The following is a 14,633-nucleotide window of genomic DNA, read 5'->3' on the forward strand; positions in this document are numbered from 1 at the left end:
CCACTGGGAAAACATACCACTCTGACTCTGAACTCCATTACATACTTGCTCCTCCACGGAAAACAACCCAGGTCTGATGGCAAGTCATCTGCTATAGTGTTCCAGGCACTAGATTCAAAAGGCTCCCAAAATCACCAATCCACTATTGAAGGAACAGACTGCTGCTCAGAACCCTAGATCTCCTCAAATGACAGAATCTACATGATTGATGTGTAGTTGCTCTTTCTCCCCCACCCCCTCCACCTCACCCTCAAGCCCCTGCTTGTGATGCCCTAGGTTGCTGGCAGCCTCTGTTACAAATTATGCAGGATACCCTAGACATTGTTTGGCCAAGTCCTGACATGATGTCATTGCAAACAAGGCTCTGCAATGATGTGTTTTCCAGCTGACATCTTGGAGAATTGGGAATGGATAAGAAGATTCCAATTGGACCTTCACCCGCATCTCTTGAGTGAGATGCCTTCAAACCAGCCTCTGACAAGTTTGAATCCAGCAGGAAATTCATACTGGGGCAAAACCAATTTCTGGGCCTCCTGTGATATTCTTTTCCCTGCCTGCCAGGATTTAGGAGAATTCTGCCCCAGATATCTGGGATGCTTATGGCAGGAAGTGGTTAGAGGGGTACAGTTATGAAGGATTGGAAAAACAAGAATGAAACTTGTTGCTAGACCAGGACCCAAAATATGTCAGCAAACAGATGGGGTGGATTTTTCCATTCTGCCTGCCATGGGAATCATAGCGAGCAAGGGATGGACCATGGAAAGGTTGACCTTGGGAAGGATTTTCTGGTTTCAGGGATTTTCAGGAAAATCCCACTTAATATGGGAACAAAAATTTTGGTGTGAGTAGGAAACAGGTGCTAAAGTTTGGATGAATTTAAATAAATGCAAGGTGAGAGTTTGACATCAGAACAGCGATTAGGTTTTTGCTACAATGAAACAGCTTCCAATTGGACTCAAAAGCCAAGTAATGAATTCAATTTTAATAAATCTCAATACACAAAACTGAATATAAAAAAGTTCAGTTGATTCACATTACAAAAGTTCAAATGTATGAAAAAGTCAATCACTCCCAGCTGCTCAACCTGCAAAACAAAAATTAGAAAATTGCTAGAAGCAAAAAAAGACTAGGGAAAACAGTTATTTTTCAATACATTGGGCCAGACCAAGAGTACACACTAAACTACATATTACTGAAATACTTGGACCAAATGCCGTAGGATTAAAAAAAAGTGTTGAACTAAACAGTCAGTTGTGAGCAACATTACCAATATGTTTTGGCCGTTCCAATTATTTCAGAGAAAGCATGTTGATGCTCCACTAGATGATATGGAAACCACATTGTTCTAGATTTGTAAGAACCTATAGATTAACCCAACTCCTTGTTCCAATAGAACCAGGATTACGAAAACAAGACAATGGACATTTTGTGATCAATGATGAATGAGTGCAGTTTAATTGTTGCACTTTTGCACTGAGGCTTTGGCAGGTCTTTGCCTGCGGATGAGAAGTGCAGCATCACAGATCTGTATGAAGCAACCAGATTGAAGAACTGTGACTAAAATGGGGTGTAGATTCTAAGTAACATTTCTTAAAATCAGAATATTTAATTTGAATCAAATACAGAAAGCAAAATAAGTGAGACCAGAGGCAACAAAGTTAGAACTATCAATACCTGAAAGAATGAAACTCCACATTAACTTCCAATGCTGGGAACTGAGGCTTACTGATGTACTTAGTTCTTTTTTAACTGGTGAAATGGGATTGATTAACAGGAAAGTCATAATATGAACAGGCAAATTCAAAACAGTTTGAGAATAATAAATAGCCCAAGGAGGGAAATCAGCATACTTAAAAAATTCAAGTGCCACAAAACAGGTCATTATACAAAATTAGAGTTCTGACATTGCAGCAAATTAGTTATTGGGTAGAAAAACAATGGGGATAAATTGTCAGTTACAGTAAGCTGTAACCAGCAAGGTAGCACAATGATGATTGTTTGGGCTTCAGCCATTTATTACCTTCATCAAGGACTTAGGATGAGATTTTGCTTTCCCTCCCAATGTTGTCACAGTGGGAGGTGGTACAATCTTATGGTGCCAGAATATACCCCTTGCTATCAGGAAACCCACAGTGGGGTGCACAGTCAGTGGGATATTATCACTGGAGTAAATGGCAGCAAGATTTTGGCACAAGTGTAATGCATCTAAATTTATAGATAAAGTCAGGTAGGTAAAGCAAGCTGTGATGTACAAGAGGAAATGTTAAGTGGACCAGAACAAGGCAGATGTAATATAAAGGTGGAAAAGTTATGTTTACCCATTTTTGGTAGGGAAAGGAGGAGAATTTATTTTCTCCTGAAGGGATTATGGGGAAAAACAGTGCCCAGCTTTTTATTACCCTTCAGCCACATGAAATATTCTCTCCACCTTAAAACACTGAAAACAAAATGTCCTAAAAACTCTGCTCTAATAGACATCTCTAGTATCTCACTGAAAAGGTAACTGGCTCAAACATTTCTCAGCAGCTGGTGCCAGACTTGAGTACTTCTACCACCTTTGTGTTGTTTCAATTGCAGTCATGGCTCAGTTAGTGTTCTCAAAGTCAGAAGCTTGCGGTTTAGGTCCCAGTACAAGAACAAAACAAGGCAGTGCACAAAGGTGAACTGAAGTGAGATCAACCATGATGGAATGCAAAAATCAGTTTCAAAACTTTAAACTGTTTGTGGTCTTTGGGAAGCATCCCTATATCCACGTGAGAGACACTTTAATAATAAAAAAACTCCAACAGTAAAAACTCCACAGTCCAATCTAAGAATGCTACACAATGTGGTGTGTTTTGGACAAGATGCTAAACTGAGGCTTGGTCTGTCCTTTCAGATGGGTGCAAAAGTGAGAGAGTTATTCCCAGTGATCTACCTGGACAATATTTACTATTCAAATGAACGTCTCAAACAGATTACCTGGCAATTATCACATCATAATTTGACATCTTGCTGTGCACATTTTGCCACATGCCCTGCATTGCAGTGGTAAAAGTATTTCACTTTGAGATGTCCCAAGGGACATTTGAAAGGGGACTCAACTAGATTTTTTACTGAAACTTGCAATTATAAAATTAGACAAATTTCTCTTCTACCAACGAAAAAGTGAACAGATCAATTTTTGAACTTCAGATTCAAAAAAGCCTTGGGCAACTTGTACTGAAAACAGCATCAATCTATGGAAGGATTAAGGCAGACAGCAAGCAGAAAGACAAAATAAATTAGGGTAGATTCTTAAATCTGGAGAAGCAGGAAACAAATTTTGGCAAGCGCAATCTCTTCTGTGAATGTACTCATTGAAGTACGAGTGTATTGAACCTCAAAGTGTCTGCAGAGTGCAGGAAGTTGACAGCATCATAAGGCACACAGCTTTGGATTTTTTATAAGCAGTAGCATGGATCAAAGGAAAGCAATATACCGCTTGAATGCTTAGGTGTCCCGGTGGAGAAAGAAGGTTATTTAAGCTAGGAGACTGCACGGCATTAAGTCAGAATTATCCTAGGCTTTGGAAGGAATGTTTAGATCCAGAACATGAAAGCAAACATTAGGAGAATTATCACTGGTAAAGTTAATAGAAAAAAGGTTTTTAAAAAGTTGATGAGTCAGTGACAAGGAAGATAGTGACAATGTCAAATCAATGTCTTCCCATTTTTTCTAACTAAGATTGAAGTGGGTGGCTGGGAGAAATTGCTTTCAGAACACTTGGAACATGGAATACTTTAACCAGTGTGTACCTGGACTCTGTTGCATTTTTGAAAATAGTGGATAAACATTTGAACTGTAGGATGATTGAGGACTAATGGGGAAAAAAGGATAACTGATTAGTTCCAGCAACCAAAAAAAGTGATAATGCTGAATGCATTAAATGGTTCCACGGGAGCACAGGTTTAAAAATAAACCACAAACCCCGACCATGACAAAAGGTTTTGTTTTGAAGTCAGCAATACAAGACTTTCTAGTCTGAAATTAACAGGTTAAAAGAGTGAAACCTGCATGTTAACTTCGATTTATATACCAGGGCACCCAGGTCCCTCTGAATGGAAACATCCCCAGTCACAAAATAACTGCTTTTTTTATATTAGAGTGGATTACATCATTGACATATTTATAGTTCATCCTGATGGTCTCAGACAATGAATGCTTGCTGTAAATACAAGTAATGATTTTGAGAATCTATAGATTTGAGCAGCATACTTTTGGGGAAAATAGATGACCAATACCCCAAACCAGACAAGCAAACCTGGAAACATGACATTATCTAGTCCTCTCATCTGAATCAGTAATTAATACAGAGATTGGATATAGCTGTAGCCCAAGTATTGGCCCTTGAGATATCTGGTAGGGGGCAATCTGGAAATATTCCTGCTAGTTCCCTTTTTTGTCCCATCCTTGATCCATGTTTATTTTAAGCCCCACAATTCTATGAGCTCCAGCTGTGCAATAATTGTGCATAGCACCACGTTGGTACATGTCCAAATTTACTGCAACTGTTGGTACCACCTCAACTGTCAAATTAACAGTTCTCCAATTTCATTCATAAATTGATGTTCATTCTGCCCCATCACTACATCCACTACCGATTTCATAATCACTGCTGAGAAATGAGGATTGGTTTGATTAACAAGTTTGTGGATAATAGTTGGTGGATTTGTGGATAGTGATGAGGACCATCAGAGGATACAGATCAGTTGGAGATTTGGGCAGAGAGATGGCAGATTGAGTTTAATCCAGACAAATGTGAGGTAATGCATTTTGGAAGGTCTAATATAGATAGGAAATATACAGTGAATGGCAGAACTCTTTGGAATATTGATAGGCAAAGGGATCTGGGTGCACAGGTACAGAGGTCACTGAAAAGTGGCCATGCAGGTGGAGAAGGTCGTCAAGAAGGCATATAGCATGCTTGCCTTCAGCAGCCAGGACATGAAGTTTAAAAATTGGCAAGTCATGTTGCAGCGTTATAGGACCTTAATTAGGCCACACTTGGAACAGTGTTCAATTCTGGTCACCACACTACCAGAAGAATGTGGAGGCTTTGGGTAGAGTACAGAAAAGATTTATTTTCCTGACCCAGGCAACAGCAGCTCCAATGTTTGGGTGCAAGAGAAGCAAGGGAAAAGGAGGACATTAGTTGCCATAAAGCAGACAAGTTTATTGGGACACATTGAAAAGACCAGGGACAAGACAAATGTCTAAGGGTAGAGGAGTTGTCCATACATCAGGGGCTTGGCAGTGTGGGGATCACTCTTGGTCTTTAAATAGTTATTCTTAGTGCTTTTATTTCTGTCCCTTTGAGTAACTATTAGTGTAAAACCATCTGAAATTAAAGCAATTAAAAATAAATGCTTTAACAGCTAGATCCCAGTACAGCAAATGGGAAGTTGGTGCTTCTGAAATTGTTGGTTCAGAGAACCTCATGGGAGGTTTGCCAATACTTAGTGGGTAGCCAGGAAGTCATGGGTCATTATTCCATAAATCAGTTATAGAAGTGCAAAGTCATTGAGGAGTTTTCATTAAAGTCAACAACAAATAAAAGTCAAAAGCAAATGTACTATTGGCCAAGTAGGTATTGATGCCAAGAGGCTAAAATCTTACCTTATGAATTGATAGGTTTTTTGAATCAATGCAAGGTGCATCATTTAAATTCTCCTAGGAATGTAGAAATTACATTTAGTTTAATATGCATCCTAAATATTTGAATATTCTAATAATCAGGATAGTTGTTTAACCAGATTAGTACAATGCCCAAAACAGTCCAGATTAATGTGGAATTCTACTGCTAATCAGTTTATGCACATGTCAGCATTAAAAATGTGACTGAGCCCTGTAACACACCCTCATGTTCTAGATAGAAAAGGCATCAGGTTAACTAGAAAAGGCATCAGGTTAACTAGACTTCCCAAAAACTTCTCATGCTAGCAAAAGCAAAGCATGGCAAAATTAAAGACGACTTTAAAACTGTGGATTCTAGAAGTCTCAGTAACTGTTTCAGATCCGTGACCTTTCATTTGAACAGATGACACTTAAGACTTGAACCAACTTGTTTTTCTCTGCAGATGCTGCACGATCAGTTAAGTATTTCTGGTTTGTACATTAGTATTTTGACTTTTTTTAAAAAGTGATCAGTTTGGAGGGAATGTCATCAAGAACTGTACAAAGGCACTTAGTTTCACAAGGAGTTAAAGAACAAAACACTGCACTAGGTGAAAACAGCATCATTTGACTCAAGGACCACTGACTTCCTTCTTCTATTGGGATAAGGATACAAAAGGCCGATGTCACATACCAACTGACTCAAGAACACAGTTTCTTCCCTGCTGCAGTCAGACGTTTGAATATACCTACCTTAAGTTAACCTATGACTGTAACATTACATTCTGCACCCTCTCTTTCTCCATCTACAGTATGCTTTGTTTGTATAGCACAAGAAACAATATTTTTCACTGTATAATACATGACAAATCAAATTTTACTTGGATGGGGGCATGGAGAGAAAAGACAGGTTAGTATTTGCATACTGATCCTGTCCTATAAAAGGGCAAATAAGGTAACACTATAGCACTGTTGTAATAAAGTTGTCATGTGTGTGCATCAAATCTGCAAGTTAAATTTTAAAGCCTGAAACATTGAATTACCATAATATTCAATGCTATAAAAGAGAGACATCATTAGCATCTTAATTACATTGTAACCTTTTATACTCAACTCTTGTTCAAAGCAGATAAGAGAATGTCAAATATTTTGTACCATACTTATGCCAGAGATTTCAGGTTGTGACAACTTTTACTTTAGAAACCATACCAAGTAACTTCATTGCAGTGTTAAACCTAAACCTTGTGTCTAATAAACAAATTTACAAAGCCTCTGAACAGCAGTTCTCAATATTCTGCCAACAGGGACAGATTCAGATAATTTAGGATTATGGAGCAAAATCAGAGAGAACACTGACCAAGATGTCTGGCTACACAGTGTTAAAAACAAGCAAACCAAAAACAGTATCTAGAAAAATCTCCCCTGAACAGGTAGAGTGTCTTCCTCAGGCTTTTCCACTGGAAGGACTGCCATTACTCCAAATAGTGTAAAGAGAGATTTCGTTAGCCAATTCAAAATTTCTCCATCAAATTCTTACCTCATGGCAATTGCAGTTCCCAATTTCCACTTCCAGGTCTGTCTCAGTAACATTTCATTCCCTATGTTCCTCACTGACTTCCTCAGAATCTGCACTGTATTTGCTTGGCTAAACAGAATTGCAAATGCAAAAATGTTTGAAAATGAAATCAACTGCCACCCAAAAAAAAGTGCAAACTTGAGGGGACAAAACAGCACAATTAACTAAAATGCTGAAAACAAGCGGCTTTTAAATTCAAATGTCATTTCTACATAATCATGTTTAGAAAACCAAAATGGATATTTCCTTTTGCTGGCTTCAAATTGTCTTAACAAAATTAATCAGTGGGGCTTTTATAGATATTGATGTGCTACTGAAACGTCTCAATTGCATTAAATTGGAAAAATGGGTCATTTTGCAAAATTATCACTGGAGTGTGAATGCACAAACAGAATCTTTGCAGCAATGCTGCAACTTACTGACAGCCCACCTTATGGTAATAATTTTACAAACTGATGCTAAACTCTTCGACCTCAGCAAGCTGGAGGCTTGAGAACAACTACTTTGGTAACAGAAATACGGTGTGCTGATGATGCACAAGATAATGCTTACTCTGAAGGCCTATACAATAGATCTAAGCTTATGAGAGCATGGGACTTGCCCAGAACATCAAGAAGATCAAGCACCTGACCAATCTAAACATGATAATGAATCTCAAATGTAGGCATTGGATTTCAAGTGTTAGTAAATGTACTGTGCTTTCCATACCTTAAATGCTATCAATCCCAAAACAACTTATCTTTTAACACCAAACATGTAGTCTGAGCTAACATCAAGTTACATATTCTAGCACGAGAACTGATATTATGCCTGTCAAAGTCCATCAGGCTCTCCCCACATTTCTAGTGCTGAAGTTGGTCAACTTGAAGATACCATAAATATCCAAGGACATCAACACATTTGTTCATTAATTCTACATGGCAGTGCCAAAAGGCAGGATAATCTCATCATTGGAGTGCCTGACTAAGACAGTCTAAATAGATGATATGTGCCACAGAGCTGCACCAGGGAGTCAATTCACACAAGGCCAAAGAAAACATTTCAAAAGAATAATCTTCAATAAAGGTCTGCTCTACTACCAACATGTGGGAAGCTAAAGACCACTTGTGACAAAATCATCCAGGACCTTCTAATCAATAATAGCAGCCACTAAGGGAGAACAGGGAGAGAAATGAAAAGGAGCAGTCAATCATCTCAGCAGGCTAAGAACTGATGTGTCCTTATGGGGGAATGGGGGGACCTGATAGAACAAGACACTTGCAGATGGCTTACAAGTCTCAACATCAGGTTAAAAGCCAACAGGGTATTTAGTAGCAAATGCAACTGGCTTTCAGGGCACTTGCTGTTCCTTTGTCAGGTGAGTGGGAGTTCTGTTCACAAACAGGGCATAGAAAGACAAACTCAATTTACAAACAATAATGGTTGGAATGTGAATTTTTACAGGTCTTTACTTAGTCACCTATAAAAGACTTACATTCCAACCATTATTTTGTAAATTGAGTTTGTGTCTTTCCATGCCCTGTTTGTGAACAGACTTCCCACTCACCTGACAAAGGAGCAGCAAGTGCTCCAAAAGCTAGTGGCTTTTGCTACCAAATAAACTTGGACTTTAACCTGGTGTTGAAAGACATCTTACCGTGTTTACACCAGTTCAATGCCAGCATCTCCACTCCTAGAAATTGGCCAGACTTTACATTGCTTACCACTTGGTGTCTTGTTCACTGAAGCAATTTCTCACTTTATGCCTGGAGAGATTTAGTTCTACCTAATATTGGCTGGGAGGACATTTATAGGTGACATTACACAGAGGATTGCTCAAGAATAGCTGGTATACAAAATAGAAATGCCCACACTACAAGGTTCCTGCGTCTATGTTGTCTAAATAGAAATGATGTTTTCAACACTGCAATAGCAAAGTTCTTCGTCATGCTTCCCATGAAAATAAAAATTCTCCAAAAAGAAATCAGGTAATAATACTTCAGGGGGCAATAACTTTTGTGCAAATGTTGCTGCCTCCTTCACTCCTAACATTTTCTCCCCACCATCTCACAGGAACCTAGTTTGATTTTTTGTTTAAAAAAATCACCACAAAAGAACGTTTAGCACAGATAGAAAAAAATGATCACAGCTTGGATTGTTTGCAGATGACCAACTTTTCCTTGACTGGAAGTGCATATTTCATTCCTGGTCTGTCGAGAAATGCTAACAAAATGGGCATGATTAGATGCAACTTGGCTGAGGCAGGATCTCAGTTGGAGATACTGTCCACAAGGTCGAACATTACACCCATTTTAACAATAAAATGTACAAATTGCAAAATCAGAAATAAGGTTTCCTTTTCAGGAAAGAATGGAAAGGCAAACCAAAGGAAACTTAGAGATTAATTGCTGCTGTTGCTTTGCATTTTCTCCACTCTATGCACATGATCAAGTCATTAAGTAATTGCATGGAGAATACTATTGTATAAACATGTACAAGTGTCTAGAGAAGGGATTGAGGGAACATAACTTGTAAACATGACAAGAAAATTAGACATACAAGTTATAAGACCATAAGACATAGGAGCAGAATTAGGCCACTCAGCCATTCAATCATGCTGATTTTCTCAAACCCAGTTGGAATGGATGGATAGATGGCAAATGAAGTTTAATGCAGAGAAGCGTGACATGCATTTTGGCAAGTAAGGGGTGCAGGAGCAGACAGACTTGGCTGTATCCGAACATAGATCATTGAAGGTGGCAGGACAGTCAGGGAGAACTGTTAAAGCACACAGTATTCTGAGTTTTGTTAATAGGGGTACAAGAGTACAAAACCAAGAGGTTATGCTGAATTTATACCAAGACTTCAGCTGAATTATTAGGAAGGACATGACATATTATAGAGAGTGCAAAAAGAGGGTTACAAGAATGGTTCTATGAATGAGAAACTTCCAGTTATGTGATAGATTGAGTGAGGTTGGTACAAAGAGGTGGTTTAATAGAAATGAGCTAAACAATATACAGATAGGGAGAAACTGATCCTGCTCGTAAAGGAACAACAAGAGGGCATAGATTTTAAGGTGACTAGCAAAAGCAGTAAATGTGATGAGAAAAACCACACTGAGTGGTTCAGGACCAAATGCACTTCCAGTAAGTGCGGAGGCAGGTTCCACTGGGACATTCTATGATATTTGAATAGAAGCAATGTACAGGAAAAGACACTAAGTCATAATGCTCAAAGACCCAGTACAGACATTATGGAACAAATGGTTCCTTTGACACTAAAATCTGTGATTCTAAATGAAGCATTTTATGATTAGGCCCTAGCAAGAACATATTGGATTAAAATCATTTGACTAGAGAAAGGAACTTAACTTACGATGCTAGTTACATTTACAGGCCAATTCATAGTTGAAAAATGGAAAGCACAAGTTCACTTTCTTCAAATTTCACACAACTGAGCAACTTTTACAACCAATCTGTTCTTTCACCCTGCAGACACTTGTTTGCATGTTACTACTAAACTAAATTCACAATTTGGCATGGTTAAATTTGAGATCAACCTCTGGACTGGCATCGCAACCACTGTAGTACCATATTATAACTTTCTGAAGACCAGATAAAACCAAATTTGGCTCGAACGTGTCTCGATCAAGGCAAGATATCTCAGTCAGATGAAGCTTGTACTGAAGCACAGCTCCCTTTCTGCTTCTAAGTAAAGGTATTGGTTAGCTCAGGTACAGGTACCCATTTTACTCATGTTGAAATATCTTAAATCACAATGGCAATGAGAACACAAGGGTCATAAAGGTTCCCTTTTCAAGGAGGAACATTAAGGAACAGAGCTCCTCTCCCATGTTCACAGCCACTAACCTTCTTGCAGTGTTCGTATCATTCAAGGATGGAGCCAGAATGCCCCTGATAATGCCTAGACTTGTTCCAGCTCAGTATACTCCAATGGAACATACCACCCTCAGGGAGAAAGCAAACACATGCAACTTGATTGCACATACAGTTTTGCAAATTCAAAATAAGTCATAGAATCCCTATAGTACAGAAGGACGACATTTGGCCTATCAAGTCTGTATCAACCACAAACCCACCCACGCCCTATTCCGTAACCCCACACATGTACTTTGCTAATCCCCTGACAAGTTAGGGTCAATTTAGCATGGCCAACCTAACCCACTCATCTGGGCTATGGGATAAACCAGAGCAATTATATTAATACCTCATACTGAATCATCCACTGAATCATCATCAGGTAGATCACACGTCAAAGATTCAACCCAGCAGAGTTCTTCTTCAGCTAAATCATCTAGTTTTCTTTTCATTCCTTTGCCACATGGTTTATTAGGTGATGATCTTAGTTCTGAAACACAAAGTTATAATACAGAAATGCACTTGTGCAACTTGTTGATATTCAGAGGCAGACAGTAGTTTCATATGCAAGTCAGAAGAAGCAAAAACTCAAGCAGTATTTGTACTTAGACTTCTAATTCAATTTTGTTTCGTACTCCTGAATTTGGCATCTGTAGAACGTGAATCAGGTTTTCTGTTACAAGATTTTAAAGATAGAAATCTGCACTGTCCCAATGCAAGACTTTAAGTGTCCCTTGCCCAAAGTGTCGTTTCATCATTTGCCTATGCCACAAAAAACAAAAATATGGTTAAGTAGTGACAGCCAAGTTTAGGCCTTCGGAAATAAGCTTCATTTGCTTTGACGGGTGAACAATTGCAACAACAAAAAAAAAGGAGAAAGGAAGCTTGAAACACTTCTGCAGAAAATATTCTAAAGTAGGCACTATATTGCAGGCTGAAAGTGCAAAACTTTCAAACAAAAAAATTTCATTTCACCAATGCTGCCCTTTTTCCAGAAAGAGCTTTAGTCCATTTTTTAAAATTTGTCACGTTAGTTAGAAGGGCTGTAAAATCTGTTAGTCATTTCAAGGGAATTTTCTCACCTTCATGCAAGATTTGTAAAATCAACTAGTTTGCAAATATAGCCAGCTAAAGATGATAATCAAAGTACAAGAAACCACAGAAACAATAGGGCTTAAGAATGGAATATAACAGCAGTGTAGACTCCAGTAAGAAAGAAAATTCTCAAAGAAAAAAGCCAGCAAACTGTGCAAAGGAAGAAAACCAGCAGCAATTGTAAAATAGAGTAGAGCTCTGTTCTTCTGGAATAAGAAACAGTGAAATGTAGTTTATTTAATTTTATGACTCAAACATGTCAGATAGAATGTGACTTTGCTAGAAGCCGTAAGCTGCTAGTTGCATTTGTTCTACAAAAGAGCTATCTGAAGAAACATATGATAAAGAGAGATCTACAATATTCTGTTCAAATTTGCAGAGCAAGGGAAAACTGGCAACCACAAATAATTGTTTTCTTCACAACAGCCTCAGTGAAACAATTTTGTACAAGGACATTCAATGTATAAAGGCATTTCCTCAGTTGCACCAAAATTGTTTTCACAAAACAGCCTGAATAGAAGCCAAAATTCCAACCGAGACCAAGCAAATTCCCAATACTCTTGCACAGATGCTCATCCAAGAATCTCAAGAACAAAGTCACAATGCTGACAATAGCAAGATCCCAGTGGTAAAATACTCCCTTTTAGGGCAAGTTTTAGGTTGTGCCCCCCATGATATGGCCAAAAAAAGCCTACTAGGAAACTCACTGCTCGTTAGTACAGTGAAAGAGTAGCTGTGAAGAGCCAGATGTACACTTTCTTCTCAATTAGAGGGAAGCAGCACGGAGCGTAAAAAGATGCAAACTGATTTTTAAGCACACTAGTTGTACTGCAATGTTCAGGAGAAAAAAAAACATCTCTTTCGCAAAGAGCTTGCTAAATACAGTTTAAAATAAGAGGGGGAGGGAAGCGGGGGGAGGGAAACTGTAACCCTAACCCCGACCCCTGACCCTGACCCCGAACCTCAATCCCTGACCCCTAACCCTGACCCTAATTGGCTAACCCTAACCCTAATTGGCTAACCCTAACCCCAATGCAGGACTCTAACCCTAACCCTAACCCCAATGCAGGGCCCTAACCCCAATGCAGGGCCCTAACCCCAATGCAGAGCCCTAACCCTCTAACCCTAACACCCTAACCCCAACCCGAATCCTAACCCTAATACCTAACCGTAACCCAGATGGTGTAAGAGGGTGGGGGCGGAGGGAGGAGGACGGTGGGAAAGGTGTGAGGGACAGAGGGAAAGGGGTGAGGGAGGTTGAGGGAGGGTGGGGAAGGATGGAAGAGCATTGGGAGGGTAAAAGCGGGTGGGGGGGTGAAAGAGGGTGGAGGACAATGGGGGAGGGTGCAAGAGGATGAGAGGGTGGGGAGTGTGAAAGAGGGTGAATGAGATTGGGGGAGGTTGAAAGAGGATGTGTGAGGGTGAAAGAGGTTAAAAAAAGGGTGAAAGAGGGTGAGAACAGAACAATACAGCACAGGAACAGGCTCTTTGGCCCTCCAATCCTGCACCGATCATGTGTTCCTAACTAGACCATCCATTTGAATCCCTCCATTCCTAGTCTATTCATGTGGTTATCTAGATAAATCGTAAATGATCCTAGCATGTCTGCCTCAACTACCTTGCTTGGTAATGCATTCCAGGCCCCCACTACCCTCTGTATAAAAAAATGTCCCCTGCATATCAATTTTGAAGCTTGCCCCCCCTTACCTTGAACTTGTGACTCTTTGTGTCATTTCTGACCTGGGAAAAATCTTCCAACTGTTCACGCTGTCTATGCCCTTCATAATTTTATAAACTTCTATTAGATTGTCCTTCAACCTCCGTCTTTCCAGGGAGAATAACCCTAGTTTACTCAATCTCACCTCATAACTAATATCCTCCATACCAGGCAACATCCTGGTAAAACTTATCTGCACTCTTTCCAAAGCTTCCACATCTTACTTGTCGCGTGGCGACCAGAACTGGATGCAGAATTCCAAATGTGGCCCAACCAACCTCCTATATAACTGCAACATTATATACTAAGTTTGATACTTTATGCCCCATCCAATAAAGGCAAGCATGCCATATGCCTTCTTCAGCACCTTTTCCACTTGTTCTGCCACCTTTAAGGATCTGTGGACTTGTACACCAGATCCCTCTGTGTCTCTATACTCCTGAAGGTTCTCCCATTTATTGTATAGCTCCCCCCTGCATTAGATCTACCAAAATGCATCACTTTGCATTTATCTGGATTAAATTCCATCTGCCATTTCTCATCCCAATTTTCCAGAGAATTTATATCCTGCCGTACTCTCAGACAATGTTCATCGCTATCCACAACTCCGGCAGTCTGTGTGTCGTCCACAAACTTACTAATCAGACCAGCTACATCTTCTTCCAAATCATTTATACACATCACAAACAGCAGAGGTCCCAGTACAGAGGAACACCACTAATCACAGACCTCCAATCAGAAAAAGACCCCT

At 39.5% G+C, this 14,633-nt stretch overlaps 1 long non-coding RNA gene across 1 annotated transcript; it reads right to left on the reverse strand.

Moving 5' to 3' along the window:
• Positions 1-997: 997 nt before the first annotated feature.
• Positions 998-11,556, reverse strand: LOC145358871 (uncharacterized). The gene is made up of 4 exons (XR_013889520.1): positions 11,420-11,556; positions 7,172-7,279; positions 5,638-5,691; positions 998-1,084 (listed from the first exon to the last, which is right to left on the reverse strand). It is a non-coding gene; the product is annotated as an uncharacterized LOC145358871 (long non-coding RNA).
• Positions 11,557-14,633: the final 3,077 nt, after the last annotated feature.

This window comes from Carcharhinus amblyrhynchos, chromosome 26, assembly GCF_965287045.1.
Source record: "Carcharhinus amblyrhynchos chromosome 26, sCarAmb.v2.hapA, whole genome shotgun sequence".
NCBI lineage: Eukaryota > Metazoa > Chordata > Chondrichthyes > Carcharhiniformes > Carcharhinidae > Carcharhinus > Carcharhinus amblyrhynchos.